Below are 7,051 nucleotides of genomic sequence, written 5' to 3' on the forward strand. Positions count from 1 at the left end.
GTTTGGTCAAGGTATGTCTCTCATATGGCTGTAGCTTAAAATAAGTACCAGGGTTAGACCTTCTCAACAAACGATCATATCCAGGAAATTGGGCATATGCATTGACAAAACTATTTTCACTCTCTCCTCATATCAATCTGCATGCTTTATAACACTGTAGAGGATGTGCTTCAAAATCATACTATGTGTAAAATTGACTGCATAGTCTTCACAGTCATATCTGGCTTAATTTCAGCATTGGAGCAAGTTTTCTTGCTATCCACCTATAAGTTACATTCTTGTTCTTTTTTGTAGTTTCACTACTATAAGTGTGTGGTGAACCTAATGTCTTGATCTTAAAGGTGGATTTATCTTTCATAACAGATGCATGTACCCTCTAGTTGCAACCATCCCTATTACATAAAATAGTTATCCTGGTCTTTTCATTTTTTTACCCTCAAAATATCAATGCCCTCCTGTATAGCATAAGTCTGAAGGGCAACTCTAAAGTGATATATATCATAAAACACATAGTTTAAAGCAAAGTCAACCATTGTATCTATTTTCTTATCATAATCTTTGTCAAACCCTCCATGATACTCATCAGAGTTGTAATCCATATCACTTTTCCCTTACCCTTAACAAAAGCAGTAATATTACTCTTAGCTCTAGCAACACCAGATGTACTATTACTTCCACTAGCTGAGACACTGGATTTGCTAACACTTTCTACATTTTCTCCATCAATGGCTTTTGCATCAACTCTGGTAACACTCATATTCTCAATGCTTACATTGTCCCTTCCAGTATAGTAGCACTTGAAGAAGCCTTACCAATAGCACCACCTCTCCTAACAGTATGCTTCACAGGCCTACTAGTATTAGCACTTCGACTTGGGATCACATTGGTCCTTATTTGGATATTTTTTTCTCTTTTATTACTAGATCAGAGTATCTATTATGGTATACTCTGAAGTACTGTACTTGCTTACATGCAGATCATACACACATAGCCTGACCACATCCACATCATCATATAAAGAAAACATAATAATAACAGTCTTGTCATCACCCACATCTATTTCATCCAGATTTGGTAATATAAATTTCAACTTGAAGCTTACAGTATGACCTACAGGGGTAAACTCTCTAATAAACACATTTGACACCATTTCCAAGTGAGAATAGAAGTCTGGATCTACTAATAGCTCTGCATGCCTCCCATAGTAAGTGCAGTGAATTAGATATCTTTTCTCCATTGCTCAAATTTCATAACCATAGTTAAATTGGAAAACTGATCACAAACATGTTCAAAGAAATGAGAATTTGAAAACAGTAGTAAAATACCAGCAAGAACATCAAGCATGACTAGTGACTAGCAAAACACAACATTATTTCAAAGGAAAAAAAAAATTGCACCACAAAAGGCTTTCACAGTCACTTCACAACAATCATTGAGCCTTCACAATCACATGAAGCATCAGTGATTATGAAATACCATACTATCAACATAATAAAAGCATGATTTAGTCCTTAGTTGCCAAACAAACATCAAGTATAAGCAAGAAAAGTCACCACATTATCTGCATCATCTAATTGTGATTCCCTCTACTCCAACACAGTAATTAAATACATAAAAGGTCAGATAGTAAGAAGTTCAAAGGCAGCTCATACATAAAGAACAACACATACCCTGTCAACACCCCCACATCACACATGAACGATTCAATACAACTTTACTAAAAGAGAGCCCTTTTGTGACAAATGAGGATAATTCCCTAGAAAGGAAAACAGTGGTGCCCACTGTCCACATAAGGAAATTTTTTCAGTTTATAGCAGGTTCATATATTGGATTGTTAGAAGGACATCATGCTCTATTAAATATTTTGAGGGGGAATCCAGAAGAAGAATTCATTTAAAGGTAATACATCTATTAACAACTAAGAAAAGAACTCCCAAATAAATTTCAGTTACCCAAACATCAAAGACAAAAGATGTGAACACAGATAAGAGAGAGGGATTTTAGAGAAAAAAATCCCAAAATGCAAACACATAGCTTTTAGGGCTTTTACCTCACAAGTAAACAGAGTTGAAGCTTCGTCGTCCTCCTTCGTGTAGTCTTCACAGGTGAATGGAGTAAAAGAAGTCCAAGCAGAGGTTAGTGTTTTCACCAGTGTAGTCTTCGTGTAGTCAGCGCAGTGGCGACAGAATAGAGCAGCACAATAGCGATCGGAAGGTTAGAGATGTCGGACCAATAGCTGTCGATTTTAGGAAAATATTTCAAATCTCTCTACTTTACTAATTGGGGACGAATGTCAATAGCGTAACTTAACATACCCATAAGGGTAGACTCACCATTTAGCAAAAAACTGACTGATGACATCATCACTTACCTTAAACCTAACGGAATGTGTTTTTTAGATATAATTTTAAGAAAGTGAGGGGTCTACTAGACATTATTTTCATTTTTAGGGGTTACTCCGACTTAGTTTCAATTTTAGGGGTGATACTGGATAATTTTCCTAATAATAAGTGAGAGGAGGATCGTTATTGGGTTGTGTGGCTTTGTATTGATGGAGAGACTAATTAGAATGTAAAGAACATCTATCAGGGTTGAGATTTTTGATTTCACAAGGTTGGACGATCATTCCACCATTTTTATGTTTAGGAATAGACGCCACGTAGTTTGGCAACTTTCATTTCCCCCAATAATAATAATGAGGAAAATAACAACAGTTGTCTAATGTAGTTGGTGAAGTTATGGTACGTTAAGCCCATGCTCACCAAGAGAAATGAACAAATCCATTGTCATTCTAAATATGAAACAGTGTCGTTGCTTTAAATAAATAAAAATTAGTGGCACCTCATTGGAATGTTTGTTGGATTGGATTTGTTTGTAACACATTATCGTAGATTCAAGGGCTGAGGGCCCTCAAACACATTGCCCAAGATATAGACATGCAACCCAAGGTGCTCCCAACTTTTATATTTACGTTACACATCGTATTGCTCGATAGAGGATTCCAATCCAATGCTCTCTATGCCCTCTTGCTTTAGAGAATCCTCTCTCCAATAATAATGATCATGGTCAAACCGATTCACATTATTTCGTGGGGCCTAGGGATAGGACAGTTTTTGATGCCTTAGCTTTTTTACTTTGTTTGTTTGTATCGTGATTTGTAGGATCTATTGTACTGGTGGTCTTGAAATAGACATGCAGACCATATGGATTGTCTTGGACTGTGCTGAAAAAAACCCCATTATTTTATAGTCAGAGACGACAGCCAAACCGAATACGGAGTGAAAAAAAAAAAAGTCAAAAGTCTCATATCCACCCATTGTTACCTTATTAGCTTCTTCTCTCCATTACACTTTACCCTAAACTTCTTTTTTTTTTTGCTGTGGTTGTTCAAAGTGATTTAATATCGATCATAAATAATGAATGAGAAATTATGTGTTCTTTTCGTTAAAATTTAAAAAGGATATTACTCATGGAATTAGGACAATGAAAGTAAAGTTAAAATTGTTTCTTGTCTATATTTCACAAAAATCTCAAAGAGAAATTTTGCTATTATAAATTAACAATGTAACTATTTATTAAATGAAAAGTGATAGAGAAACAACGTATGAATGTAATTGATATCAATGAGTTAAAAAATAATAATAATAAGGAAAATGTTGGTATATTATCGATATACTGTAAACTAACGCCCACCATGTCTATCTTTCTCTTTCCTCTTTTGTAATGACCTCCTACCTCTCCTTTATGATGCCTCATCCGGCACCTATACTGGTGTTGTTAATTAGCTTATCATATACTGAGAACATAACTATCCCTCTTCCAATATAAAGATAATAACAGATATTTTAGGTGATTTGAGCATGACCCAGACAAGAGACAAATTAAGGAGGCCTTATTTGATGGAATATGGGTATTTGCAATAAAGGTTACTAAGCATATGATTAAGAAGGAATTGATATATGATAGAGGTTAGAGTCAAAAGATCAAGGGTAGATCAAGAGTGATTTAGCTACAACTTAATAATATTAGAACAAATATTAATGGAATTGGGTTGAAAAGTGACATGGCTTTAAGAGGTGATACCCCTTGGCCAGGTGGTAGCACTTGATAGTGGGAGACCAAGGATGGAATCCCAACCCATGTTTTTTTATATAACAAGGATGGAATCCTAACCCCATTTAATTTGGGGAGTTTGGGTTAAGAAGATTTGTTCTTGCAGGGGATTGAAAGCCGGGGGGGGGGGGGGGATAAGGTGGGAGGGCTTCTAAATAAAACTGAATTAGAATCCATATAGCCAATGACATTTATTTGAGAAAAAGGCTTAGTTGGATGTAGTTGAATTGCATATCTCTCAGGCTGCGTTTGGTTTCATCTTAGCCTTAAGACAACCCTATTCATGTTTGGATCATGTCATTTCATGTTAATTCGTGTTTTGACATAACCAAGAACTGATATTTTACACCCCCAAAAAAAAATAATAATTATATAAATGATCCCAATTTACAAAAGGGAATGGGATAAAAGAGTTAGATTAGAATTTTGACCTCTCATACCTAAGTTTGATCCACTCATGCCTCTTATTAGATGGGCATGATGGAAATCTTCAAGAGGTTGAGCCATGATTAGGGTTTGGTGGTAGAGGATTGGGAACCCTTCGGGTAAGCAGTGAGAAATTAGTGATGCAGAGAGTTACATACCATGAAAGGGATAATTGTTGGATAATCTCAAATATCATAATTAAATTGTTTAATATGTCACATATGCTTGTTTCCAATGGACAAACTAATAGAAGGATCAATATTTTAGCAACTTGTTCAAGGAAAAAAAAAATAAATCTTTTTGCAACTTTTGTTCTTGCATGAGAAAAAAAAATGTTTTGAAGGGGGGGGGGGGGGGGGGGGGGGGGGGGAAGGGAGGGAGATATTGAATTTTTTGGAAGTGGGGCTAAATTGTTTACCTTAGCTTTTAAAAAAAAAAAGCACTAGAAATATTCCGTCAAAGTGCTACCAAATGCTACATAAAATTCTATGAACATATCTCCCCGGAGGGGTGAATTTTGAGTTACCATCTGAATTGTTTTTTATGAGTTTTTTTTTTTTTTTTTTTAACACCTAGAAATACTCCATCAAATTACTATCAAATGCTGCATAAAATTCTCTAAACATTGCCCCCTTTTTTTTTTATTTGGTATAATCTAAACATCGCCCCTTGGCAGTACTGAAAGGGGTCATTTTGTAGTCGATCCTAACCTTTAGCAGTTTACACTTACCCTTGCAATTGGAACCTTTTACCATCACCCTAAGCAATGTCTTAGGGCTCTTGTTCTAATAACACCCCCTCCCTCTCCAAAAAAAAAATAAAATAAAATAAAGACAAACACTCATGTAGGTTAAAAAAAAAACTTAAAAAAGGTGGGTGGAAAGAGGCAATGAGGAACCGATCTTTCCAATGTTATCCTCTTCAATAAAGCAACATAAAGTCATAGACAAATCTGGGACGTTTGTTTGAATACATTCATCATTATAAATGTAAGTAACTAGATAAGGGTGAGAGAATGCTTTCCTTCTGACGTAGCGACTAGTCTGTGGGTCAATGATAGGGCACACGACAACATCTTCAATGAGGGGGCAACACTGTCTTTCCACACTTGCAATGTCTAATCGTAGATACACATAAGCGGATAGCGTTCTTTCTTCCTTAAATATATAATGTTAATTTAGGGCTATAATTTCTTTGATGCTTTTTCGAAACAAGATACTAGAAGTTTCTATTTTTCTATGGAGGTATTCAAGTCGATTCGTATTAGTAGTTGGAGGTTCAATTCTATATTATTTATTGGTAAAATATCTTTGTGTGTGATAAGACTTAAACCGAATAAAAATTGAACCGCACGAACTAAGTTGATTCAGTTTTGATTTTGAAAATTTATTCTTATTTTTTGTTCGATATGATTTTGGTGTATTCATTATGTATCTTAAATCGAATAGTCAAACCTGAACCAATCGGCAACCTTAAATAAAAGTGGTGGGTGTATATATTCTTTGATTCGCCATGGATCAAAGAAATTAGCATTCTTTGAAGGAATTATTGTTCTTATAAATATTTCAATGTCAATAGTATATAATTTGTTAGAAAAATATTGGACAATTTCTTATGTTAATAAATAGGAGTTTTCAAATAAATTTTTTGATCCCGTAAGAATTTTCAATTAATTAGAGCTATAGTATGTATGAATAGCATGACAGCTTAAAACTTGGAAAAATGTAAAGATTTTCAAGTGCCTCCAGAAGGAAAAAGTTTTCTACCTCTACTGCGTAGGAAGGGTTCTAAAACATTGATAATACCTTCTTCTATTTTGCGTTACCCTGTCCCTCCCATCGAAAGCCATAATCAAGGGATTCCCTTCACCATAGCTTAATTAAGGAAAACTCAGTCCCCTCTTTACTGTATTGTTTGTCACTTTCAGAGTGATTTGTTTACTTGGCTCAACTGCAATACCTAGGTCCCTAAGGTAGACCATTTTAATCTTTAGATGTCATTCATGCGTTCTCGAATCCATTCAGACTAAAGATGTAGATGAAGTGAATTATGCCCTAGTGTCAAAATTCAAATCTTATTTTTTGTGTGAAAGGTCATACTAGGATCCTTTGCGTATCTAACATAGGGCTGTCAACTGGTTGGGCTTAATCGGGCTTGATCATTTTGAAATCATGCATCATATATATAATTGGGCTTACATTGGCGGGCATGGTATGATTTATGTTCAGTAGGTTGGTGGGCTTGGGTTTTAATTGGGCTTCCTTAACCAAGCTTTAACTGAACTAAATGTCTATTTAACTATAAGTGTACTGTGATTAAAAACATGCCTTTTACATATCTACGCAACAAATCTTCTAACCCTAACTATTTGGCCTAAAGAAATGTTCAATTAACCTTCCTTTTCCTTTTTTTTTTTTTTTTTTTAAATTTCTTTTAACTTTCTAATTTTTTTTAATTATTATTATTTTAAAAGCATGTCTTAACATGGCCTATCTTTTGTTCATGGGCATTA

This window comes from Macadamia integrifolia, chromosome 5 (assembly GCF_013358625.1).
Source record: "Macadamia integrifolia cultivar HAES 741 chromosome 5, SCU_Mint_v3, whole genome shotgun sequence".
NCBI classification, from domain to species: Eukaryota; Viridiplantae; Streptophyta; class Magnoliopsida; order Proteales; family Proteaceae; genus Macadamia; species Macadamia integrifolia.